General features: G+C 45.4%; 1 long non-coding RNA gene across 1 annotated transcript; it reads right to left on the bottom strand.

The window, feature by feature from the left end:
• Positions 1-3,439: 3,439 nt before the first annotated feature.
• Positions 3,440-27,298, bottom strand: LOC129195888 (uncharacterized). Its single transcript, XR_008573988.1, has 3 exons — positions 26,166-27,298; positions 24,980-25,089; positions 3,440-5,003 (listed from the first exon to the last, which is right to left on the bottom strand). It is a non-coding gene; the product is annotated as an uncharacterized LOC129195888 (long non-coding RNA).
• Positions 27,299-27,539: the final 241 nt, after the last annotated feature.

The raw sequence follows: 27,539 nt of genomic DNA, 5'->3' as shown, positions 1-27,539 counted from the left end.
ACTCACCATCCCCGACCAGCGGCTTTCCTGAATTTATAGTAATTTAAAAAAAGAAGACAGTTAGGTAATTGCCAAAAATAATGTAAGGCTAAAGAATAAAATGAAGGCAAGCACACACATGGGTTTTGGCTCAGTGTGATCTCTCCCAGTGGCACTCTGCCTGCAGAAGCCAAAATAAAAAGCCGGTACGAGCAGCATACATCAAACATAAATTTGGCCCAGCAGAGATGGTGAGGTTCACAGGAATTTCGTTTCATTGTTCATTACCCAACTACTGATGCTTGATGCACCCTGCTCACAGGCTCAGGCTAAACTGATTGCCAGGTTTGGGGCCACGGAGGCGTCCTGTCCCCTGCTTTTTGCCTTCTTTTGGGTTTGAGGGTAAGCTGCAGTTCTTAAGACTGACTGAGCACTTTCACCCAGCTTCTCTCCTGATGATACAAGGCTGCAAGACATAAGTGTCGCCCTTGATTTCTCCATCTGTGGTATATTATTAATAAAAGAACGGAACCCATCAATGTCTCTCGAGGCTGTAAGTTTGCTGCAAGGCTGGGAAGGAGTTTGGCAGGTCCGTGTGCCTTGGGGTATGACAGGTGAGCAGTTTCTGAATGCTTTTGGGCTAAACATGGTTCCCAGAGACCTACCCCATGTTCCAGTTCAAGTTCAGTGCTAATTCAGCGTCTGTCTAGAGGGATGTTTGGGTCAGATTCATGCCATCTAATCCTTAGGCATTTAATTAAGCCTAATCTCTCTAGGCGCTCTTTATAATCAGTGGAGAAGGACCAAAGCTCCTGACCTGCCTTCTGATGGTGCCTATCTCTGTTGCTCCCTCCGAACCAGCTGTATCGCGACATTAGTTGCTGTAAATTGTCAGGAGAAAGTGTCACACAAAGGCAGCACCACAGCTCAGCAAAGGCCAAATGCTGCAGCAAATCTGACTCCAATCTGGGTGGGAAAGGGCAGGAAAACCCACCCCTCCCCACTTGAGCACAGCCTTGGGGTGAAATCCTGACTGCATGGAAACACCAGAGATAGGATTCCCCTCTCCACCTGGCTTGCCAGATACTACAGCCCTGAGGGCACGCCGCTGTGCTCATCCTTTAAGGGACGTCAAGCAGGGAACAAATTTTGTCCCTGGCTGCAGAGTTCACTAATGAAGTCTACAGTTATTTTGGTTCTGGGAGGAACACTCCATTGTATTTGAGGATTTATTGTGAAATTGAAGCCTATCAAGGGACGCAAAACTTCGGGATGGGTGGGGTGCCTGTTGATGTCCTTATAAAGGAAGTAAATATATAAAAACACTCTTGGCATCACGAGTTCAGAAAGAGCCAGTGCTTAGACACAGAGCTTGCCAGCAAAAGCACACATTCTCTTCTGGAAAAAAAAAAAAAAATGCCCCCCTGGAGCCTGATCTTGGCAGGAGGCAAAGAGCCAGTTCTGCAGCTTCCCAAGGAGTGCAACCAAGGGCACCCGGAGGGGCTACCAGGAAAGACACTGAACCCCACTTAGCAATGCACAGGATTCGGGTTGCAGAATGGGTGAACAGTAAGAAAGTCGATGCTTGTAAGGACACACATGCAACAACAGGCATTCCCAGAGCAGTGTACCACAGGTGTTGAGCTCTTTGCAAAAAATAGGCCTTGGTTCTGGAAGCAGAGCAGTCTTCTACCTCTCTTTTGCTCTGTTTCTGTTGTGAGAAAAGTGGCCTTTCACCCCAACCCAGAGCACAGCGAGCTGGGAGGCTTTCAGGCAAGCTAGGACCACTCATTATCTAACCTGACTTCTTGCCTAACACAGGCTGGAGGATTTTGCCCAAGACCCTGCAACAAGGGCTTCTGTGACCAGCTTCTGTGTTCTGCCTCCTGGCAGGCTGCAACCAGCTCTGAACGTGGCAAAGACGCAGAAGTTCATGCACAGACCAGGACTAGAGTTCCGGCAAGCCTGGCCTAGCACTCAGCCCTGCTGCAGAACCCCTGTGTGACCAGCACAGGTCTCTACATGGTAGTGTGATAGCAGGTGATCTTCTGATACCCTTAACCACCGCAAAATTTGGATACAAATGTCAGTCACCACCACGGCCAGGAGCATTTGTGCCAAGGCATTGGCTTGCACAGAGCTGGAGGAGGAACAGGCCCTGGGAGGAAAAAGTCAACTGCACCCACCTGCGAAATAGATGCTTCCTTGGGTTTTTCCACTTCTTAACTCACTGCATGCTTAATTATCCTGAAGGAAAAGTGCAGGGAGGGAGGGCGTGTTTAAGGTGGACTTGGGCAGTCTCATTTAAGGAGGCTTCCTGATGTACAGGACTCCTTTGGTGCACAGCTCTGATGTATCCGAGTAGCCCTCTATCTGTTAGGGGATTTGGTCCCCAGAGCACCTGCACAGATGAGGCACAAAAGGATGTGTTCAAGGTAAAATGTGAAAGAGAAGGGACTAACGTGAGGTCTAGAGAGTTATGGGCCACTGCATTAATCACTGGGCTCTGCCACCCCCTGAATAAGCAGCCACTCTGCCATAATTACCAGGAGCTTTTTCTAGCCAGGCGCTGCTGTGTCTCTATAGCCATATCTGAATGGGTGCAAGGTAAAATTGTCCACCAGATCCCACCTCTCCAAAGACCTCTGGCATCGCCTAAACTCAAAGGCTCTCTGCCCTAAAAATCCAGGACTCAGCCACTCAGTCAAAATAATTTTGCTGAAATCAGTAGGTCTTCCCTAATTTATACCAGCTGCACATCTCACATAGACTCAACAGGCAGGAACAGGCCCCTGAGCTCTGCCAGGCTGGTAGGACCTGGAGGGGTGGGTGGCCTACCAGGGCTTGTGTGTATCTCTCATTAGGGATTTGGGATTCCAACAGGAGCCTGCCCACACCTTTCCCATTCAGGTCTTGGAAAAATTCCAGCTCATTACATGGAATCAGTGAATAATTTAGGTTGGAAGGACCCTTAGGTCATCTGGTTCCTCCTGCAGCTGATCCACAGAGGGTAGAGGGGTAGATTTCAGAGGCCAAGAGAAGAAGTGCAGGTCAGTGGGGTCTGCAAGTTCAGCGGGGCAGTGCTCTCGCCAGCCTGTTCCTGTATGGCACAAATGAATCTCAGCACGTGAATCTTTGATTAGCTTCCGAGCCTCTGGGGCTGTAACTGTGAGCCAGCCTTAACACAGGGCTTTGCACCTTTAGAGAGGCAGGGACTTCTCTTGGCTGAAAGGAGTGTTAACCTCGGAGTGTAATGCAGACATCTTCAAAATGAGCTGTAAGCCAACTGCTTCGCTGCTGATTACAGAACACGATCTTCCTCCAGAGGTCTGCACAAACTGCTGGGAGTTACACACCGATAATAATAATGTGTGAATTGTTAAGTGTGAGACTTTCACTTACATGTTCTTAATTCTTTATTTGTGTTACAGGCACACATCTAGGAGGTTGATCTTTCCTATTTTTTTTTTATCTGCTTCCTTACTAATAGGTTTTTTAGAAGCTTCACATCACAAATGTTTAAGAAAAGAATGAGTCTCAAGCTCTACAAATAGCCTTGCTATAAGAATGGCATCATTTTACACAACATTAATAAGGAAATAGTCCGAATTTGCAGCATCATTCCCTTCAGACAGACCAAACTCACACAAGCCAAGGAAGATGAAATGTTTCAGCAGGCTGCGACCTGCGTGAGGTCTCCAGTGGGACTTTCACAGAGCAGAGTTGGTGCTGTGCTCCTGGGCCCCAGAAGAAAGGAGCTGGATGACATGTGCTCTTTCTCAGCATGGGGTGCTTCTCTCTTCCCCCAGCCCCTTCTCCTGAACAACTGCCCTAGCTCTCTTCCTCGGAAACTTGTGTAATATTAGAAACCCTCTTGATATGTTTAGAGGTGACAGTTTTATTAGCTAGTAGTGGAACATTATTAGTTCTGCCTACAAATGCTGTGTTTTTTCATACCATTTTATGTACAACAGCATTAGTTACAAACCTGCTTAAAGCACTTTAAATTCAGGGGCTTTATTTTCAGTAAGGCTTGTGCCATACTGTCTTTAAAATGTTGCTGGTAAAGCAACCACTATGACAGAATACTAAATACTAAGTTTAGGCCATTTTACCCCAGAGATACAGCAACAGACGTTTTCAAGTAAGTTTTACAAAGCCTCAGTCCGCTGTTGTTGTTGCTGTTTTAAGGAAGTTATTCAAACCAATAATTTTCATCTCTATAGTTTAAATTGTTTCGCCCTCAGAAGCATGATGTCATCTGGCAACAGAGGTGTGCAGAGATGGGTTTGAAAGCAGACTTTAGGTGAATAATATTCACTTGTTTTTTTTCCAATCTGATCCCCGCAATACAGCCATGAGTCAGGTAAAAGAAAAGCCGTAGCTGGTTCAATTTCTTTGCCAGGCAAATAGGCCCAAATCATCTTTACTCTAATGCCTCTTTATGCAGTCATTTCACAATGTTCTCCCTTGTGCATTAGACTGGAAATTAATGACCCGCCTGGCAGAGATAGGCCAATCTGTTAGGCCAAGAGGCTTTGTTAAAAAACAGTTATTGGGGATTCTCAAATTATTACAATTTTGAGCCCAAGGTGTCCTGACCTCAAATAAAGGGCACAGGTAAAATGAAAACTACGGAGCCTGGCTATGTTTCAAGGAGGTAAGGAAAAAAGGCTTTTCCTGCCAGGGCAGCTCTTGGTCCCTTGGCACTCAAAAACCACAGAAATGTTCTCGACTCTGGCATTAACTGTTACAGCTCTGTGTGTCCCTGACATTCCAAGCGGGGAAATAACTAACCAGCTGCACAGACTCACCAGTGTCATTGCCCTTCCGCTAAAACAGCGAAATGCACGCTCTCCACGTGCAAGTCCCCTGGACGGGTGAAGTTCCTCCTCTGCTATGCTCATCTTCCTTCAGAGGAAACAGCGAGGGCCAGGACACAGCTCAAATGCCTGCGAGCCCCGCAAAGCCTGTTCGTTCTGCTCCAAACAAGGAGGGCTGGCAGGGCAGTGTGGATCCCTTTCCTAGAACAAAGGAAACAAACAAAATTACTTCCAGCTTCTCAAATTCTTCTCAAAATAATATGTCAGCTTAGTCCGTACTGCTATCCTGTAAAAAGAATTTGGAGAAACAAAAGGAATGAGACAAATTCCCATGCTCGCGCTGGGGGTATTCACTTTACCAGAACGTACATGGGAAAGAGCTTGCGATGCTATTTTAGCCGTAGGTGTATTTCAAGGGGATCTCAGCTGAAGCGGCCAGGGAAGAGGCCAGGCTGTGCTGAATCAGAGGGGAATCCCATGAACCAGCCTCATGACAAGGATATAAGACCCTTTTTCATTCTCCACATGAACTAAAATTAGAGTTGAAAGAAAGAATCTCATGGCAGAAAAATCGCCCGCAACAAAGGGACCTCAGGAACAGAAGCGTGAGGTTAATTTGACACTGCAGTGATATAACTAAAGCCAGAACTTTACCCCTAACATTCCTGTGGCAACAGCACAGCGATTATGCTACTCCCTGGTTTCATCAGAGAATGCTTTCAGCTGGCGGTGGGGCTGAAGTGATGTGTTCACTGCAGGATGAACTTCTGAGGTTATATGCACAGCGCTGGCTGTCACTCCTCTGGTCATTTTGAGACTAACTTTATGGATAGTCATCCCACAGCTCAAACAAAGCGTTATGAGGTACAGAAGAACATTTAAAGCAGCGTTGTTGTGATCGGCAAGGCTTTTATATTCCAAAAAGATTACTGAAACGTTCTGTGGGGTCAGTGCAGCTACTGGCTGTGTGCCTTTCCATCCACAGCAGCCGGTCTTCACAAGGAGATGTAAGGATCCCTGCTAAGAGTGAAGCCACACGAACAGCAGGCAGAGAGCCCAACCCTTTCTGGAGAGGGGTTCCCAGTCCGTGGAGCCACGGTTTTACCAGGTTTCGGTGATCCATGGATGCAGATCTGTGAGCTCAACACCAAATCCATTCTTCCTTCTCAGACTTAAGGCCCGAAATGATGTTTACTGCACGGCCCCCCACCAGGCTTGGCTGGCTGCTGGTGCAGCTTGTGCCAGTGTCTGCTCAGCTCTTTCCCACACTCAGAATCTCATTTCTGCTGTTCCGCAGGCTACAGCAGAACTAGCCTTTAGGGGAGATGTGTCAGTGCCTGCAAGCTCGGTCTCATCTGCTGCCGTGAGCTCGGTACAGCCTCTCCTCCAAAGCCAGCGCTGGGAGGTCATCACTTGCCTTGGGTTTGAATGCCAGAAATACCCAACTCAGCAGAGTTTTCTGGCTCCAAAGCTGCCACTTCCATAGGAGCCTCCAGGGAGGGGAAGGGATAGGCTTCGCTTAATTGTTTTGTTTTTAAAGTAGCACTCTCTCATCGTATTTTTGTCCCAGGTTGTTTTAATTGGACAGCTCTAAAGGTCTTTGCAGCTCCTTCAAAAGGAAGGAGAGAGAGCAGACCCTTCGGTTTCACCCCTACAGAGGGATTGTTGCTGTTCCAAGTCTGCCCACCTAATGACTTATCAGACAAAAAGGAGAGCCCTTGATCTGTGCTAATGACTCCAAAGCGACATGGGGCCCAGCAGGGTTGGGAAGGAGACGGCAGTTTTCTGTCTTCTCCCCTTGAGTTGCCTCCTAAAGTCGTCGTGTCCTGTGAGTACCGCTGAGGAAGGTGACTGGCATGGCATGGACGCAGTGGCGTAGGACGTGCACACAGTGTGCTTGGCAAGAGGTGGCTGACTTGTAGCTGGAAGACAGAATAGAGGAGTTCAGGAAAAGGCACCTTAAAATAGTCTTGTTACTCAAATCTCTCAGGTGAAGCCACGAAATGAGCTTGGGGAATGGCAATTCCCATCTTCTTGCAAGGTTTATTGTCTTATTTGGTTGTGATTGAGTTCTTTTCTGAGTGTAGGTGTTCATGCTTGCACGTTCAGCAACACCTCCCATCAATTCATGGCACAGTGAAGCTACAAGGGAACAACAGGTCTGTTCCCGATCTCTTCAGTGCTGCCGTCACCTCAGGCTCTGCACTAGTCCAGTCTCTCCTACACACAAGATCAGAACCAGGTCCTTTCTATTTCCCAAGAGAGAGACGCAACTACGCTGTGGTTCCTGGGCAGACGATTCCACATACAGCTTTTAAAGACAGAAGCTCCTAATTCTGGAGTATCTGGGGTTGTTCTGCCCCAGGTGAGAGCTCAACGGGCAGTGTGAAGCTCAGGATTTTGGAGGGCGTCAGCAGAGCCATAGCAGGAATGGCCAGAAATCATCAATCCCCATGTTTCTTCTCTATCAGACTCCCTCCTCAGATGACAAGAGGGATCAGGTAGAAGGGGAGGTCTATTTTAATGTTGTAGATGCTGTAAAATTAAACTGGAGGGAGCATGGTTGTGTCGGGGGGGCGATGAGCTCCTCTATAGTAACACCTCTTCCCAGGCATCATGTGCTTGCCCTTTTCTTAGGGAAAAAGGGTGTAGGAGGCATTGAACAGTCACAGACCTTGCACCACAGCAGGCTGCTGGAAAACACAAAGCATCTTCAGTGCTGGGGGCAGGAACAGGTCTGGCTGCAAATCTTACCCCTGCTTTGCAGATATACAGCAGACCTGTCCCATAACACCTCCTAGGGCCAGCAGCTAGCATGACTACAGCCATGCTGGCTCTGGTGAGCCAGGCTTTAGTGAGAAGGCTGATATTCTCCTAGCAGGATTTGGGCTTTGCCCGGGGCATGGGAGGGAGGGTGAAAGCATTTCTCCTGTCCTTTCCTTTCCTATACAGAATGGAGAAGCAGCCAGGATCTGACCCTGCTGTTCCAGTCCCAGGTAAATGAAATAGTCATATAAGCATATGTATAAGCTATGAGTGAATGTGAGGGAGGGTAGGGGCTCTACAGCAGTTGCATTATCCTGCCACATCCTTTACAGGAAGATATTCACTCCATAAATATCATGGGTTATGGCTGGCCCAGAGTTCATGCTGAGTTTAATGGACTGTGCTAAGCCAGCAGTGTGGTGTGGACGTGCATTTCTTTTCCCTGGCTGGAGGGAAGCTATTCGGGGTTCTCCCTACCTGACTGACAGCTCCTGAGGCAGGGAGCTCTGCAGCTCTCCTTAGGCTAAACTGGCATTTCAAAATAGTGCTGATGTATTTAAGGAAGGGAAGGAAGGCAAACCCATCCATTGTCAGTGAATATGGAGTTTCTTCGTGAGAGCTACAGCAACCTGAGATCTGCAGAGAGCTAGAAAACATTGATTAGAGGTAGGGCCTGGGAGGACCCGCACCAGTTTACACCAATTGAGCATCTGACCTCAATTCCCTTTGGGCTTTTGGCACTCAGACTGCTAGGGTGCTTTTGGAAATAATCCTAAGCATTTGTCTGCATCTGTAGACCCCTAACTACCTTCAGTTCAGCACTGGATCTCAATTTCTTCTGGCAGTTGGGGTTGTTTTGATGAAGGGTTTGGCCTGCCTGAGGGCTCAGAGCCAGTAGAGAAGCTGCTGTCAGTATCCCCAAAGCTCAACCCCCTCCTCTGTTAGAGCATCCTGCTCCTCCACGTTCCCGTTGCATATACCTGGAACTGCTGTGACTGTGGCAGGATAAATCCCCAGTTATACGGCTGCAGGAACTGTCCCTCTGCAGTCCCCTGCGGCATTAATCAACACGCTCCCTCCAAGGGTTCCTTCTTTGTTTACAAACTAAAGAAACCCAAATTCTTGCATTACTGAGAATTTCCGCTCAGCTGTGGGTCACATTTTAAGATTCCTCTGTTTTTCTTTCCAAGTAACAAATGTTTGTTTTGCTGAAGAAAAAGGGAGTGATCCTGTTCCACTCAAATGGGTGTAAATCAGGAGTAATTTCACTGAACCCAAGGGGCCAGGAGCAGGGAAAACCCAGCATGAAAAGTGTACCCTGCCCATTTCTATGACCGTATGAAGACCAGATTTCTTAATTCCTTTACCCACCACTGCTTTTGTTCTCATCCCACCCTTGCCCTGTCTCCCTATTAGAAAGAATGTCATGACTGGGATCTCAGAGCAGTTATCACTAGATGTTTGGTTGGGGTTTTTTTGGTTTTTTTTAATAAATAGATGATGTTCTCCAGATGCTAAAGAACCAAGTAGGCTTCAGATGATTGCCTCTGCTCTCATTTACACAGCTATAAATCCTGAGTCACTCCGCTTACTTCAGGAGACTAATGCCAGATGCAAGCAGAGGAACGAAGATCAGCATCCAACCCTGAGCTACTAAAAGCAAAAACTGACCAATTGCATTTCTTAGAGAAACTTTTACAGTGATTAATGACAGACAGACAAACAAAAGAGGGGCCTTGGGACACGTTTCTCTAAGTCACAACAATTTTCATTTAAGCAACTGGGACATTTCTAAAACCCAAAACAAGAGAGACAAAACTATTTACTGTGCTCAACTGACCTAGTTTATTTTTTTTTCTTTTTAAGAAGATACATACTTACTGGGAACATGAATGAAAAAGTCCTGTTCACAACTTTGCCTTGACATTGCCTGAACTAAAAGTCATTTGGGTTTAAGTCAACATGAGTCAGGCATCAGGCAAAAAGAACAGTTCCCACAGCCCCAGGTCAGGAACCGGTGCCCTTTAATAAAACTGCTGCTGCTCTCAGCGGTGCCAGGAGTCCAGGCAGACTCAAGGGAGCTTTTCTAGATTTATGCAGCTTCTGCAGAAACCAGAATCGGGTGTTAGTTTTGAGATCTTTCGATCTCATGGATCCGGTTGTGTACAATTAGTTGCAACTGCATTTTAGTTCCGTTTCAGTGGGCCAGGTGTAACCCTGGTTAGAGTTTGGGGTCTGGGGAGCACTGGGTGGGAGAAAGTCTTGCAGGAAAGGCCTTGTGATCCTCCCAAAGAGTGGCTGAGAAGCAGAAATTTCCATGCAAAATGTTCATCTTTGCACATTCATCCAGCTCCTCACGACTGCAAGATCACCTGCACACTTTTTCTGACTAATTTAGGTTTGATATACAATTAAGTCTCCTGTTTATGTCCCTCTGAAGTGAATTGTGGACATTTGTGTTGTGTTGATACAAATTTACGAACAAAGTTTATTTGATTCTTCAAATGGTTCCCAGATCCTGTTTACAAATTCTTTTATACTTTAGATCAGATGTGTCAGCATGAGCCAGGACACCTTTCATTGTTCGTGTAGCGCAAAGCAGCCATAAGCCTGGTTTAGTCAGCCAGTTAAAGTGGATTTAGTGGTGCTTTGGACTTGAAGCTGCTCAGACAGCCAGAGGGTATCAGCGAATACTGTCTGCATGTGGCACATTTCAGACGGATCCTTACAAAAAGTGCATACTTTCCTAAGAGAGATGTTTGTCACACTTTATGTTCTCTTCCTTCCGTAAACATAGTGCGTTTTATTGAAAACAGCTGGATTTGCACCGGTGTCAAAGAGTTACGGTCTGTGCGGGTCTTGTTCTGACAGTTACAGGTGTCAAAGATGGTCAGAGAAGGACTTTCTCCTTTGAAGGTGCAAAATGGATGCAGCAAGAAAACTGCATTTTAGACACACGTACAATCTCTTATATCGGAGTGTCTGGGCACGTTAAAATCTTTTTCACATGGCTTAGTGTTTACTGCTGTCAGAGGTGGATAGCCTCAGAGCAGCTGTTTGGCTCATTAGCTCTCAGACATGGAGAATGTTTGTCCTGGGAACAGTATTTATAACCTTCCTAGGCAAACGAGAGCCAAGATATTTCAAAACACGGTTTGTACTGGAGTGATATCTCTCCTCCCAGATAACCCACCGCAAAAGTTTCTAACTAGTCACTGGGATTACCAAGACAGCAGGGAATCTTGAGGAGGGGGGGAAAGTGTATTCTAGATTTTGTAGGCCAATCCTGCTTTTGGTTAGGGTAAAGAAAGAATAAGTTCCTTGAATTGACAGATCTACAGTGTTATCTGGCCAAAGCAAGTTAAGAAAGAATCAGTTCCCATTTCTTTTAGGAGAAGCAAGTTTGTGCAGTGGGAGAGTTAGAACGAACTGTTTGCTAAACCACTCTTTTATGAAAAGTCACAAGAAGGCACAGGTGAGGCTTTCTAAAGTGTTTAAGGGCTGCAGGAGCCTATTTGCATCACCAAAGGCATCTAGATCTCATCAATAAAAACTTGGGTGACAAGACAGAGAAGAAAAGGATTTTCCGCAGAATCAGTCACTTTCCTATATTTCCCTTGCCACCTCTAAGATTCAGGTATTTAAAACCTTATGGCCCAAAGGAGAACTGCTTTCAAATAAACTGATAAGTATCTATTTGGAGATCTTCTGGCAAGTTTTATAGTATCACAGGGTTTCTTAAGAAGCTTTTCCAGTGCTTGAGAGCACATATTTTCTTTCCCCACAGAAAAGCGGCAGCTATTTGACATTCCACTCCTCAAGGTGCCTAGTTCCTGCTGCACTAACACCACGTCTCTGAATGATGGATTTCTGTGACCAGCACTATCCAAATAAAGGGAGCCGCCAGGCTTTCCGAGAAACATGAGATGGCCACATCCAAGAATCTCAAAGGCAAGTAAATATTCTCCTTTTTAGAGATGAGAGATAAACAACTATTCAGCAGCAGCTGTGAAGACAAGTTTTGACCCACATCCCTACATTTTCACTAGCAGCTGGTGATCTAGGGTCTTTTCCAATCTTGTGATATATGATTTTTTTTTAATGCTAGATAACTTGTGAAGAATCACCCTCAATTTAAAACCACTCTTTTAAAAACTGAATCTCAAGTCTTTTATATCCTACTCCTTTCTTTATTCTGGACCATTAGGGACACACAGCCACTCTGAGCAGATAGAGACTCCAAATGTCCTTTCACATAGGGTGATACAAGTGAGAAAACTCAGAAGACAACACAGCTATGCCACAGTGAAACAGGTACAGTCATTTTCATGAGATAATTCCCACCGAATATTCCTAACTTGATTTCCAATCACACAAAATGATCCGGTCACTTTGCCTTGGCCTCGCACACTCTCCTTTCGGTGCTTCTTTTCATGTTAACTATATATGTGACTTTTAAACAGTTGTAACTTCGCAGGATTAGCAGGAACAGGATCAGATGGGAACAATCTGCTACTACTTCATTAGGAGGGATGTGAGGTGCAGTGAGTCTGAGACTAGAAGGCATGATAAATGATAAGGTAGATGGATTGTAAGTTCCAATGAGGGATGCTGGAAAAGCCTCAAGAGGGAATAAAAAATGAAGCAGAAAAGTCTGTTTTGAGAAAGTGCTAGTGCCAGCTTGTGGTGTTTCTGCAGCCCATATGTGGATCTGTGTATTTTTACATCAGCACCTCTCCAAAATGCATCCCGCCTTGTACATGCCCCCTCCGTAGGAAATTTCCACGGACACACTAATTCACAGCTGCATGCAAAATGCTTTGCTGTGTCCCTGGGATGCCCCTAACCCATAAAACACAATTTCAGAGCATGGCTAGAAAATCTTCTCTTCCCAGGCTAGTAGGTAGTGTTCAGGTGTAACAGGAATGACATGGTTACTTTGCAAAGTCCCGCTGAGAACTACATCCCAGGTTTTTACAGATTTAGGCTTTGCTTAGCATTTTCATTTTTACCATAGGACAATTAATTGGCTACTTCGGATATGGAGTATGAAAGTGTTTTCCATATTTACAGTGGGAGAAAACAAGAGCGTGCCCTTAGGTCCAAGTCTCTCTCAGTTGTTCCCACCTCCTGCCTCAATTTAACTTTTGCAAAAGGAAGGAAGTCCATCAATCCAAGGGAACATGCATTTTTTTCCTATTTGCATGCCACAAGACTCAATAGCAGTGTGCAGAATGGAGCGCGAAGTGGGCACCTTGCACAGCACGGCCAAAGCACGGTAGCCTGACCTGACACCTCGTTTTACTGCTTTAATCCCGAGCCCCCTGCCTCCTGGCACACTCACACTGGAACCGCACTCAGTTCTTCAGTCCTCCACTCCTCTAGCCCAAGCCATCGCTGTGCCTGAAATATAAATCACGAACAGAGCCAAAAAGTTGAACTCACAGTGCAGCAAAAAGAGAGAAGAGCATTTCATGTGAGAGAGGCCAAGTCTGCTCCAGTATCATCCCTGATCATACTCAGCCAGCCTCTTTCTCTCTTTGCTTCATTTCTCATTTTCACCAGTGGCAAAAAAAAGTTGTCTGGTAACAAGCTGGCCTTTCAGCTGAACTTCTCAGACCCTCCTCATCTTATGAATAATTATGTAAATAATTATACTACTATTGAACATTTACCTATTCTGGACATAGCACCTTCCAGCCACAAAGCACCTTGCAAAGTTTAAACGCTTGGCCCCAAATCCCCAGGGAAGCAGCTTTCTGTCCCTGACCTCAGTGCACAACAGGAGGAACTATAGTACAGAGGAGAGAGGCAACTTGCTTGAGGCCACACAGCAAGCTACAGCTGAGCCAAGACCAAAAGGCAGCTCTGCTCACTCCTCGCTCTGAGCTTGAACCAGCTGGTGCTTTTTCATCAGCACTGACAAGACAGATATTCTAGTGATTTCAGCGAACAAAGAGGGCCCTCTCTGAGCCGCCGTATGCTGCCATGTGTTTCCCTGCTGTCAATGATTATCCATGGGACTCCCAACAAGGACCTCCAGTCACTGGCAACATCTGCTGCAGGGTTTCTCAAGGGGCTGAGGACGGGCTGTTTTTAGCCTTTTGTTTATTTGGACAAGTTCATTGCTTGCCAGAAGTCCTCCCCCCATTGCACACACATACACACCCCCACGTGCTCTTTCGAGCCAGAGAGCAGGGGACCTTCCATCCCACACAGGCTGCTTTGTAAGGCCCAGCTCTGCAGGAGGCTGTTCCTCCCTTCTCCCTGGAGCCAGCTGCTAAAAGCAATGCTGAGATCAGACAAAAGATTTCACCCATCAGTCGGGCTGGGGAACACAGGGATTGCTGTCCCGAGTCAGACCATTGGCCTGATAAACCCAGCATCCTGCTTCTGGCAGCAACCACCTGCCCTCGACGCATTAGAGGAATGCGATTTCCCCTTCCAGAGATGCATCTAGCCGGCCACGCAAGGCCTGCTGTGGTGCACAGAGAAAGGTTTCCTTTCCATACAGCCAACAAAACGGGAAAAGAATGAGCTCCTGCTGTCCAGTTGTGTCCCAAAAGTCCCAAATATTGAGTTAAGATAGAGCCAAGGTGATATGCTCAGAGTTGAATGAGCTCTTGAGCTTCCACACGTACCAAGGAAGGCAAAGACCCAGATGCTGTGGGATGCTGGAAAAGCCCCAGATCCAGGATCTGTACTGCTCGAGAGATGGATGTTCAATACAGGATCTGTTCTGTGCTGAATGGTGTGGACACGATTATCATTTTAAAGGCATTTATAGGCAGGATGCTTATAAGTGTGCTGAACTGCCAGCCCTGTCGGTCAGTCCATTACAGGATCCAGTTCTCCTTTCACATCTAGTAGTGTAAGACAAGGCTCAGGCAGAAATCAATGAAAGCACACAAGACTAAGTCTGGCTAAAGGAGACGATTCACACAGAAGTGACCATCACCCTATCGATCTTCCTCCTGTACATTTTCACTCATCTCCAAAACGCTTTCCGGAGCACTTAGCTCTTTGCTGCTACAGTTACCAGCAAAGAAATCAGTTAAATGGCAAAGGAGAAAACAGCTCTGTGAGACTTTGTTCCCTCTGACAAATAAAGAAAACTCAAAGGGTCAGTTCATGGGTCTTCCGGGAACTCGAGCCCCATTTCCCTCTCATCTGTTCGCCAATTTAAAGTGAATCCATTCAGACTGAACAACTAAACCCTTCTAATTCAGAAGTTTAGTTCATTTGCTCCTAGAAGAGCCTATTTGGGAGATCTGGAGATGTCTCGAAGATGAATTTCAAACATCTCCAACTCATTGAACAAACACGTGCAGTATTTATGCAGTAAGGCATAATTAGGGAGCAACGCTTTGTCCAGTCAGGCTGGCTGCATTTAGATGTATTCCAGGGCTATTTTGCAGCTCTAAGCTGTATCACATTGGGTGGAACCTTAGCTGATATCAACAGTTAACTGGGGCTAAGCAACCAACAGATGGATACAAAGTCTGACCTCTAAGGAACACTCACGTGCTGGCAGTTCGTTACCAACAGGCTTCCCAGTGACTCTTAGCAACTTCTGCAGCGATGCTGCAAGGTCAGGGCACGCTCCAGGGTTGTCAAGTTGACACAGCAGTTAAGAGTGAAACGAAGGTCAGCAAGAGACGTCAGGAGAAAGGAAGCCTTGTTACGGGTTGAGTTTGGTCTCAGGAGGGAGCTGCAGTTGCTCTCCCAGGCATTATGAAATCAACAGAAAGAGAGATTCAGCCTAATCATATGAAAAGAATGTCTCTGATCTCCCCCTCCTCGGCAGCGATGTACCACCCCACACACCAGACAGGAAGGATGAGTAAAGCGAGCTCACGGCCCAGGCACCCAATAAAGGGAATTGGTGGGTCCAGACCGAGAGAGCAGCCCCAGGTTTGTTCCTCATTGTTCGGGGTTATGGCTTCTCGCTCTGACCCTGCGCTGGAAACAACGCTAGCTTGTATTCAGGGTGGTCACTTGGAGCTCATGTTGTGCTGTGGCTATTGTTCTGCGTGACAAACACAAAGCCGACGGTAAGTGAAATTACATGTTGGGCTTATTTTTAAAAGCATTAACATTTGAGGAAAACTAGGAACTCGTACCACTTTGGGCTAAATCTGAACAACAGAGAAAATAAATTAGAACAGGCTTCACGCACATACTTTTCTATGAAGAAAGTTGTTTACAATACATATTACACTCCAGAATAAATCTGGGATAAACAAAGTTGAACTCTCACTCATCTCTGTCCTTCTTCCCGTGAAAAAGTCTTTCCAAGAGAGAACCAGCCCACCATCTACTCACCCCATAAGCCCTGTTTAACTCTTTGTGAATATCAGTGCAGACAGTGTGGAGGACAGTCTTCTCCTCATCCTGCGCGCTACTCAGCTGTGCTAATGTTTCCAAACACTCCTTCCCTTGCTTCACTAGACAAAATACACCTTTCTCCAAAGAGAGCAGGACAGCTTGCCTGTATGCCAGCTACAGATCTCTTCTGGTAGGCACCAAGTACCAGCAACTCCCGTGGAAAGCAGGAAGTTTGCTTAGAAAATCAGTTTGCAGGAAGTGCTTAGCACATTTAAAAACTAGGTCTTCTCTTCCCTGTATCTGGATGCCTGTAGCCCAGAGGGTTTACAAGAACATCTCTATGAGTTCCACAATAACCACTAAAACGTTGTCACCCGTTGGACCATTAGTCAGAGACTTCCAATATTCTGTCTAGGATGATGACCGCTTCATTTCCTATATTAGCATACGTTGCCGTTTTACATAAAGAGGTGTGCTTTAAAGAATGAAAAGTAATGCACTAATTTTTGAACATGCAGGACTTTAAAAACTCACATCCCTTCTGAAATGTTACAAACCTAGCACTTTCCAGTCTCCATATGACCTTTTTTTTAACTTAAACCAGTCTGTGAGCTTGTTAACCACAGCAGAGCTTTTATGCCCAACAAATAGGAGAGCTTTCTACCCAGTGACCAAACACTGAAGACACAAACTGTCTCTTTGGACACAAACACACACATATGTCTTGCTCACTGCTGCGGCCAAGACTCACTTTGAGGTCCTCATCACTCAAAGCAGGGCAAGAGAGAGCTTCTCTTGGTCAGGGCTTAGCCTCTTGTTGCACAAGCATTCATTTTAGTAGAAGCGTTAACTTAAGCAACTCCCATATTTCTACTCCTTGTCACCCTCTTGTTGTCTCTACAACTTGTTTCCTGCAGCTGAAATACGGATTAGGGAACTGACCTGAAATAAAAATAACCTAACAGAAAGAAAAGCAAAAAAAGGGGAGGGATTTAGTTCTTTTTTCTTTTTGCATTGAGATGATTCCCTAGCTGGGCCATCACACTGCCACGCAAAAGGTACAACAGGATGAGAGAGGGGAGCAGTGCAGCCACAGGAATGATCAGCCACAGCGAGGAGAAAGTGACGGTGTTCTGGAAGTGTGCCGCTGCCGAAAAAAAAATACTTGTGAAACAAAATCCTTCACTGTGCTAAGCCTGCCCCAGTTTGCAGCTATTTGTTTTGCACTGGAGACTTGAGAGCCTGTCCACTTCTGACAGCCTTCCATAAAGCGAAATCCCCGCTTGGCTGCCCATTAGCTCGAACAGAACGTTGTACTGCAATACCGCCACATTCTTGGGACCGTCTCTGATTACTTTGAGTAAAAAACAACGAGAAAGTCTCACATGAAGAAATAACTTCACTGACAGAAGAAGAAAAACATAAACATGCTAATGTAACTATTGCTATTAATAATCTTTTAAACACCCAGGCTGAAACTTGGGTAAGGCCCACAGGAAGGCGAGAGGCAAGCTCCAGGTCCTTCTGGTTCACGAGAATTTCCTGTCTTGTAAGCGCGTGTTTCCTCTGCTTCGGGGAGGGATGGCATCCAAGGCAAACGGCATTCCTTTTACTCACCGACCATGGCACCGCCCGAAGGAAGGGGTGGCCGAGCAGCTCTAACGCTGACAGATAGCGGTTTAGAAATTGAACCACTGGGAGACCCAAGCCAAATCAGATATGGGGCCTCAGGGATACCAGTGGTAACTCCAGTAAGGATGTGCAGCTATTATTCAAATTAATTCTGACTGCTGCTTTCCTAAGGAAGCTGTATCCAGCAGGGCAAAGAGCATTTCTGCACCACCCCCAGAGACCACCAATTGCACGTAGTAACTAAGCTGATCATTCCCCACCTGCCTTTTTGCAGCTGCCTCTCGGAGTGCTGCAATGGAGCCACAGTGTTGAGAGCACAGAAGCCTGCGGGGATTACATGTTGGTGCTGGGGAGCAAGGGGTGAGCCTGTGAAATTAGCCGAACTAAATGGCAGGATCCCAGCGGGAGGGAGTCCCGTGATCCCTTTGTTTTCATAGTCCAGTGAGAAAACACTCCCCATCATGTTCTTTTTCATCAGCAGACAAACCTCTGCAAGTCAGACTCTTTCCAATTAGATGCTCACACGTGGATTTAGGAATCCAGGCGATCAGGTTTGTAAATGTTTACAGCAGGATTTTTCAAAAGCATTTGAAGTGCATGCTCGTGAATGTCCATCCTCTAGCAGAAAAGACCTCAAGGTGCTGTGGAAATGTTCTTTAATTAGTGCATGCAATTTGTGAGGTTGAATTATTTCCTTAGCCCCATTTTATAGATGGGAAAGCCAAGGTACAAATGAGGCAGCATGTTTCCCAAGGCTACATAGCGTGCTAGTGCCCGAGCCAGAAACAGACCCTACTGCTTCTGACTCCCAGTTTCTTGCTCTAATTACCAGAAAATTCCTCTCCTCTATGGCACAGCCAACTGGTTCCAATAATAAATCCAAGCTGTTGCAAAGATCAAGTCCATTTTTTCACTGCTTAACCCAAAAAAACATTTAATTTTCAAAACACAGGTTTGGCTTTTCACCAGAGAAAGGATTTGTTTTTCATTATTCATCTGTTTTTTGGGTTTTTTCTCTCTCTTTTTAAAAGCCAAACATTCAATCACCCTGTTCAATATAGAGTTCCTAGGCTAGGAGCACTGCAACTATCGTTACCCTATAAATCTTCATTATTCTTACTATAAATACACTTCTGTATTTTTCATTTTGTTATTTTTATGACTAAATATGGCACCTTTAGCAAACCTCAAAATGCTTTCCAAAATTAAGAACTTTGAATCAAATCCTGTAGCCCTCTGAGAAGGACTGCTTTTTAAAAAATTGTAACATTCCTTGGTATATGTCCAAAGCAATAACATTAACCTATGGCTTTTCAACACTACTTTAATTATCCCAGTCTACAGTGGTAAAGATAATACTGCCTTACTAGACACAGTCAGATTGTTATAACGGTACCTTATGTTACCTATTCCTGTATGGGAATAAGCCAAATCAGGATAAAATATATATATTTTTAAACTGTGCCCACTCTAGGTATGTCAGAACAAAAGATTTCTGAAGAAGCTTTAATATTAACAGTGACTTCTCCTAGCATGTGCAGTAATCACTGCTGGGCTAAAAAGAAGATACATGCACAAAAGAATGACATTTGTCCTTTTTTAAAAGGAGCTGGATATTATTCCTAGCTTTGCTTTTTTATTTCATTGTTTTCCTAATCCAGAAATTCAGATTCTGTGGAGGCTGGAAGATTCTCGGATGACTAGAAAGTAAGTGAAAATAGTTTTATCACAGAGTTTGTAAGTGTAAAGACTGATCTGTTGAAAGGAGAAGCAAATGTTAATTAGATCCTTAAATTCTGTTTCTCATTCCCCCTTTGGCACAAACGAGTAATTAACATTGCGGAGAAAGGATGCTTTTGTTAAAGAACTAAATCCCGCAGACTCTTCCCACCTTGTCCAAGAACCAGTAACTCACTATAAATAGGAGAACAATAGGGTGGTTAAAATGACTGAATCCATCCGCCTTTTATCTCTGCTCCCCCTTTGGAACTGTGTCTGCTGATAAATCAAAGTTCAACTCACTGGTCAAACTTCTCAGCTGCCTCTTTCAATAATAATAGTGGAAATGATCGATCAAGACTTGCAGTTCTTTATAAAAAAGACTGTGATTCTACTGTCAACAGCACCCCGTGGAGTTACATGACCCACATATTCTCCTTCACCCCATAAGATGGGGATGTCCACAGTTAATTTTCCAGTATGACAACAGGAGGCAACAGGGCTTCACTGTGGGTCGTGGTAGCTTTAAAACCAGATACCTCTATGGGCCTTTCAGTTGTATTTCCTGAGGTCTAGAGCCTTGTGCTGAGCTGACAGGCATAAGCTCCGAAAGCAATGCCCCTCACCGGAGAACCAAAGAGCTTTAGGGCTTGCAGGCAGTTCAAAGGCAAGCGAGGAGATCAAAGTTGTTCACTGTGTGGCAGCTGCAGCAGTGGTGGCACCAATAGCCTCTTTGCCACACAAAAGGAGGAAATGAATCATTTTGGAGCCTTGATAGAGCTCTCTTTCATCAAAGCTAAGGAATACCTGGAAAACTATTTCAGAGGATTTTAAATTATCTCAATTTATCTTCAGTATGAAGAACACTAACATAGGAGAAACTGGCTGGGTTGAAATTTAAAAATCAAAGAAACACACAAAACTTTTGCTGCAAAACTCAAGCCTACAAAACCTCTTATTATTTATTGAGCTTTTAGGCTGAAAAAGAGGGAACATCTACCTTCCTTTGAGTTTGTTAGCATTCAATAAAACAAGAGCAAGCTCAAGAAAAGTCTTCTCATTGCATTTCTGCCCCAGTACCAAGACCTGCTGGAAACCTTACAAACAGAAATAAGTAAACTACAGTTTACTTCTGGAACCATGCTACCCCAAGCCAAAGAGTTCAGATAGCAAGTTTTTATCCTCTTTAAACTTAGGAGAAAACTCTTCAAGATTCCCAATCTAATTCTCCGATCCATGTTTGTTGGAATCAGAGAAGCAATCTAAATGTTTGACTGATTTCACTGAAATTTTCAGCGATCAACCATCTCTAAGAAGCTCTTGGTAAGCTGTAGTATTGGTAACCAAGAAAAGATACAAGTGGCTACAGGCTCTCTGCTTACTGAAATAATGTTCAGTTGGCCACTTTGGAGCAGCATATTCCCCCTTGTCCCCTAAAATGGGTACTGCTCCATCAAATCCAGAGAATTTCAGGCACTTATAGCATTTACTACACCCAGATACCCTCAGATCAGCCTTACAGATTTAATATACCCTGTAGTACGCAAAAACACAGGTATCCTATCCTAGAAGAGGTGTGAATATCATCTTATCTCCCCTCTCCATCCTCATTCATTAGGACTGGTTTATTTTTAAATATAAGGTTTAGATCCTTAGAACATTCCCTTGAGATCATCTACCTAGTAATTATGACTGTGATGGTCTCATTCACAGAAATGGTCAGGTTTTGGTTTATTCTGGTTTATTCTGCATAATCGGGTCCAGTGCTACACTGTAAACCTGAAAAATTACTGGAGTCGATGGGAGATTTGCACATGCATCGACATTTCTGCAAGCCTGTCGTAAACATACCTCTCCCACCCATTCAAATGTGCTGCTCCTCAATGTCACTGAATCCTGTTCCAAGCACAGAGGAAGAGCAATCTTTCCCACCCCAAATGATGCAATGCCCCCAGACGCATTACCAAGCACATGTATACCGTGTTCCGGGGGTTCTCTGATGTACTTACAAAAACCACACAAAAATTCCCATATGAAGCCTACTGCCTAATAAGGAGAAACCTTCTGCAAAAAACTCATTGAAACATGTTTTGCTAGAAGTTGTGCAGCCTTCCCACCCTGCCTACAGCAGAGCTAGAGGAGAACGGATTCAGCCCTCTTACCTTTCACTCACTGGAAGACCAAACCCTTCCTTTCATCTTTGATTTCTGGATTAAATAAATCCAGTTCCTTCAGCTTCCCGGTCCACAGTTTTAGACCTCTGGTTGTTCTTCTTGCTGTCCTTTGGTCTCCAGTGTGTTCGTCTCTTCCTTAGCGCTCAAAGCTGGGAGCACCAGTGCCTACCAGAGTGGCATGATTAATCACCCCCATGTCTCACGTGACTTTCCTGCTAATACATGCCAGAATAAAATTAGTCTTTTTTTACAAAGCACCAACTGTTGAATCATATTCAGCCTGTGGTCCACTAAAATCTCTGCATCCTCCTCTGCTATGCCACTACTGAGCTATTTCGCATCCTTTATTTATAAACCCACTCTGTTTTTTCTTGCTGTGAGAACAGTTGTCTAGGAGAACCTGATATAGCTTTTCTGGACTTGTAGGAAGAAATATAGCAACAGTAAATGCTAATTCAACTGCACAAGCTCCTGGAGAGACAGAAGAGACAAGTGAGCCCTGATAGTTCCCCGAGAAGCCTCCTTGTTGGTTGTCCAGCAGCATCTGAGCAAGGATACAATTTCTAACTGCTCCAGAAATTAACCCATGAGTCCCTCACACATCACAACTACATGCATGTTACTTTTCCGATCAATGGCCATGTGTGGGGCTGCACAAAAGACATTTCCAGCAATCTCCAATTGCTGCTATGTTTTCATTTAGTTTTCAGGCTGCAGGTAGCAGACAGCACCGAGTAGAGCCAGATGTCACGTAACTGGGACCAAATCACCACAGGCTTCTGCTCTTCCACTCAATGCCCAGCTTTGCCATGGCTTCATGACGTGGGTGTGACACTCCACCCAATTCCAGATTTTAACTTACAGCAACAGAGTGCAAAAGACACATGCTCAATGAAGATTAACCTGAACACTTCACACGGTGCTTGGAGCTTGGTAAGACTGAAACCCACAGAAAGTGCTGTTATCTGCATTTTGCAGAAGAGATTAAGAGAAAGGACCCCTGATTTAGCTCCTTAACTCCAGGCACCTGCTTGAAGTGCTTCAAATAGAAGCCTAAAGTGAAGGGTGGATTTTCTCCCACGCATGCTGCACTGCTCCACACCACATACAGTACAGCTGCAGAGTGCAGCAGAGACTCGTGCAAGCTGCTGCAGTGACGACTGGTCAACTGGCACTGCCACCTTCCAGCCATGCTGTATCCAAGACAGACATCTCATGAATCCATCGCCTCTCCTCGTTACTGCGTGATGCCTATGTCCCACGCTGCGCAGCCTCCACCTCTTTCCCCGCCAGCTGATGCACTCCCGGTGCCTTCCCCAGCCCACTCTGCTGGCTCCATTTAAACAATGCATTTGCAAGACCTGCTGGGTTTTCTGTTGCCTTGAAATCAGACAGTAACAATTTAAACAGACTGGGGCTTTGGTTTTCAGCAACATCAGAAGTGTTTGTACTGAGTCATTAGCTGAACCGCTTTTGGAGTTACACAGCATGCTCAGTGATGGGGTGAAAAAGCCTATTTATTTATTTTACCTTAACACATCATTGGCATAAGATCCCACAACTGACTGTGTATGGACTGCAAACATCCTGGCAGATACCCCAAGAGCTACTCGCAATCAAATACCCAAAACCAGGATTAAGTCTGTCCCATGGAATCCTTATGGAGGATGTAAACAAGCCCTGCCAGCTAGTAAATTATTACTGTGAACATCTGGAACACTCTTATTTGACCTATTGACATTTTCATAAATTGTCTGAGGGTGAATTCCCTGTAGTACCAAGAAAGAAAATAAGAAACAGACTTCTTTTTTGACCCCATTCCTGGTAAATGACATCCACAATCTGAGATGGCCCTTGCTGAATCCTGGCTTGGTGAGACACAGCTGTCTATTATTTGATCCCTGTGGGGATAGATGAGGCCTCCAAAGAAATTCCCTCAGAGGACTGAGTAAGGACATCCCTCGGGGAAGATATGAAGTGGATAAAAACTACAGAGGAACGGGGATCAACTGATAGTGTGGGAACAGGAATGCAAAACCAGCAACGGGAGCACGAATGCTCGTAGAGAGGAAAATTGACAGACCTGGGAATAAATTTGTCTAGCCCTACTTGCTCGTAGGTATTCTCCACGCTGAACTCTGTACGTTGTTGCTCAGAAGCCACTCAAGCTTGAAAGATATTCCTTTAAAGGAATGGGAATGGAGTGTTCTTGTCCTATTTGATCTTGGCTTTAACGGGGAATCTTACAAAACCCATAGTACCAGAGAAATATGAACATGGGACTATCACACACATGTCTTCATTTTTTCTTAAATACAAGGCAAGAGAGAACATCAGGTGTCCACCACTGCACTGTGTTGATATAAAACAAACTGGGTCTGGATAAGAAAACTAGTAGGCACATGCATATCAATAATGAGCTTTTACTACCACTTCCTTCAAAAATACCACTGGTAGCTAGAATTAGGTCAGAAATTATTTTTACTTACTGTGAGATCAAGATAGGAACAAGAAGTCTTATCAATAAATAAATAAGAATGTCAAGTCTACAATAATTTGTAAATATTACATTGGAAAAAAAAATAGATCCCAGATCTCTATATCACTTTAAGCTGCATTATCTTCATCATATTAAAAAATGGTTTGGATCAAATTTTAAGACATACCATCTCATGCAATAATGGAAAACAGATTTCATTGCATATTTTCTCCTGGATTACTTAAATTACTTTCAGAATCTCAGAAGCCATTCCAAGCTCAAAGTTTTGCTTTATGTATCTTTTTTTCTAATGTTATCTATTATTTCAATTATCCCCGGCCAAATTCATCCCTGATCTCAGTCCATTGGCTACAGTTGTCTAAGATGGAGGATGTACTTGGCGTCGGTGAGACCAACAACGGGGAAGGCTCTAACACAGTAACATACAGTACCGAAGGCAGAAAAACTATTTGAGTCATTTTCAAGCTCAAGCTAAAAATAGCAAATTCAATTTAAAATCTCCCAGGCCAGATTCTCATGCTCAAAACCATTAATTTTAAAAGCTGAGACTACTCAGGACCTCCTTCTGGGAGGTACTGAGTACTGACTGACCCTTAATTCCAATCAAAGTTACTGAGAGCTGAAAGAGCTTTGAAGCTCACAGGATTGGGCCCTTCAACAGGCTCAGCTCCCAGTGACCAGCCAAGAAACAGACTGCTAGCACTACCCAGTCCTGGGGGGCCTCAAGGATCACCCCTCCAGTGGATTGCAGTAAATGCCCCTCAGAATTTACTCAGCAGTTTTCAGGACCAAGCTCCTAAGACCAAGAAATCACTACTGTCCCAGCAGAGGTGACAAGATAGATATTTCAGCTGCTATGACATCCACTCACAGGGCAGAGGAATCCCCATGTTTTCCTATTATGAGCTGCTGCCTCTTTGCCAGTTCACAAATTTTTAAGGGGGAATAAACAGCTTTTCAGGTAATAATATTCTTCTGGCAGTGTTTTTGCTCGGTCACAAGGTTAGGGGCATAAACAGCAGTCACTTCAGATATAACACTGAATATAAATTTCTTACCTTCTCCTGGTCCAACACCATCACATGATCCTGGCTTCCTTTTGCATTTTCATTGTCCAACATCCATCTCTATGGATTATCCCAGGAAAAGCAAGTTCTGTATTACTCAGCTGGAAGGAAAAATGGAAAGGAGTTATTAAAGACACTGGTCTCACTTCATCAAACAACACAGAACTACTGGCTTTGAGTAGTTGTAAGGTAATAACAGAGAATGAGCGACAGCTTTGTGGGCTCTGCAAAGCAGAGGATGAATTGCCATGTTGCAAAAAGAAAAAAAAACCCATCCTGAAAGCTGACACCTGAAAGGCAGTCTCAGCAGGGACTTCAAAGAGGGTGAATTTGCAAGAGACCAGGTTGCCAGTGACACGGAGGCACAAAAAGTGCTACTTGACAACCCAATATCTTTATTCAACAGAGTTATCAGCTGTGGGTCCTGCTAGCCATCTCGATTTTATGCCAGATTTTGTAATGTGGTAGGGAAGAGCTTAGAAAAATGACCTGAGGGTGCCCTAGGGAGTCAAAAATCAGAAAACAAATCAAACTGTAAATATGGTTTTAATCTTATGATTCTCACACACCCACGATTGCTGAAGACTTGATGTTCTAGAGCAATCAGTACCGGCCATGCTGCAGAATGATAAGAGATACAGATCCAATATGAAGACAGAGAATTTTCAGAGTCTCCTGCAGAAATGTAGTAAGTACCAATGTTCATTACACTTTTCATCTGCAGGGAAAAGCAGAGCGCATAACTTTCCGTTCTACTTCTGGACGGTCTCACACATTAGTCACTGGAATGAAGATGCTCTGGGGCAAGATTTAAGAGAACATTTACACCTTTCTTCAGAAGAAGTTTCAGAGGATTGGCTCCATTGCCCAGTGCTGCTCTCATCGCACTATAACCGTGCCCAATTTCACCACCTGAAAACTTCCAGCCAACAACCGGCGGCCTTGTGCTGCCCTCTCACGGGCTGCAAACAGCAGAGCAGCAACACCTCTGCTCGCCCAGACCCAGCAGCCACAGAGGCAATAAATAGTACGGCGGGTTTGGAGTGTCCCTGTCATTATCAACTGGATTTATGGCATCCTGCAGTGACTGTGCAACCGCAGCTGGTGCTTTAGCAGCTCTGCCCCATGCCTGGCTTTCCATAAGAGTGTACAGGGTTTACAAAGCCGAAATACCAACCAGCTCACAAGCATGCAGCTCTTGGTGCTCCAGGTCCGCTCGTCTCTGTGCCATCGTAACTAGTGGTCTCATTTCCCCCAGGGACTGCCACCCTGGCTGTTGAAGACCTGGGGGAGTAAACAGGAGAAGAGGGAGGATTACACTGTACCCCACCCCACACACTGGGCTGAGGACCCCAAGGACTGAATCTCCTGCCTGCCAAGCGAAAAGGCAATGGTCTAACCTCAAAGCCGGGGCAGCCCCAGTTTGGCTGGGATTTGGAGCACAGCTTCTGCCCTGTTGGGTGGAGGAGAGCAGGGATGACGGCATCTCGCAAACCTCCTCACCCCAGTAAACCACACTGAGCCTTCTGCTGACATGGCCAACAAGTGTTCGAGTCCGTAACCACGTGCCAGCACCGACAGCAGTGGTCTGACTTGTGTACTCACAACAGAGAACCGAAAAACTTCCACACTGCTTATTTCAGCACCTCCAACTCTTGCGAGAAAACCTTGAAGAGATGACCAAAGGGCTTTTAAAACACTGGAATGTTAATATTATCCCTTTACTACACCAAATGATTTGGGATACGCAATGAGTTTCCATGATATTTATGCAGAGCACGGCACAGTCCTGTGTACTACTATATGAAGCAATTAATTCTTTTCTTCATTTAAAAGCCTCATGATTTTTTTAAGGCAATCCCATGATGCGTGGGGGCCTGGGTTGTCAGCTTGGAGTGTTAAAATGAATTCAACCCCCGTCTCAGAAAACACAGGATCTTTTAACTAGGAAATGTGAGGTTTGTTGCATTTGTCTTCTCACACATGAAACTCTGGAGTATGCAACAGACCCCATTTTCTTGCTGCTCTCTAGTACTAAAGGCGCTGGAAGCTCACTGTCCCTTTTCAGAAAGGGCCGATCCAGGCATGAAGTGACTCCAGGAACGGAGACCCCATGCCCCTCTCCAGGCCAGGTGGGCAGCCTGCCCGGCTGGTTTTCCATCCACATTAAGACACAGACCTTCTCCTGGGGCCAACACCTCCTCCTGGCCCTGGCCCCCTCTCACCCCCTTCCCAGTGCTCCTGCCCACAGGGACTCTCCCCCACTCCGTCCCTGCATGGCCTCACCAAGGCTTGGCCTGCCTTCCCGATCCGGCTTGCCTCATCCATCCATCCACTGCCCCTCCCCATCGCCCCTCAGCCCCTTCCTCCTCCTCCTCCTCCCAGTCTCCAGCACTGGACCCCTCCTCTCACCCCCCTCCACCCTGGCTTACCCCTCACCTCAGGCCTCCTCGCGGCCCCACCAGGCACCCTCACACCTTCCCGCCCCCCCAAACCACCTCCCAGCACCCCAAAAACCTCCTCAAGCAGCCCCCAAACCCAACCCTCTGCC

Source organism: Grus americana, chromosome 23 (assembly GCF_028858705.1).
Source record: "Grus americana isolate bGruAme1 chromosome 23, bGruAme1.mat, whole genome shotgun sequence".
Taxonomy (NCBI): domain Eukaryota; kingdom Metazoa; phylum Chordata; class Aves; order Gruiformes; family Gruidae; genus Grus; species Grus americana.
Note: the sequence above shows the minus strand (reverse complement) of the source record. Positions and strands in the feature narration are given on the sequence as shown.